We start from the raw sequence: 352 nt of genomic DNA on the forward strand, positions 1-352 counted from the left end.
AATATTATCTTTCGACCTTATATAGTCAACGACTATGACTCCTGTCGAGATCAATTGTCTAATGGTATTATGTCGACGACGTATATGTCTAGACTTACCATTATACATTGTATTGTGTGCCCTACCAATAGCTGATTGGCTATCGCTGTGTATGCAAATTGTAGGTACAGGCTTTGGCCAATCCGGAATGTCCTTTAAAAAATGTCTAAGCCATTCAACTTCTTCGCCACATTTATCCAAAGCAACAAACTCAGCTTCCATCGTGGATCTGGTTATTACCGTTTGCTTAGAGGATTTCCATGAAATAGATGCACCACCCAAGGTGAATACATATCCACTGGTAGCCTTAGAG

Source organism: Morus notabilis, unplaced genomic scaffold, assembly GCF_000414095.1.
Source record: "Morus notabilis unplaced genomic scaffold, ASM41409v2 Scaffold522, whole genome shotgun sequence".
NCBI lineage: Eukaryota > Viridiplantae > Streptophyta > Magnoliopsida > Rosales > Moraceae > Morus > Morus notabilis.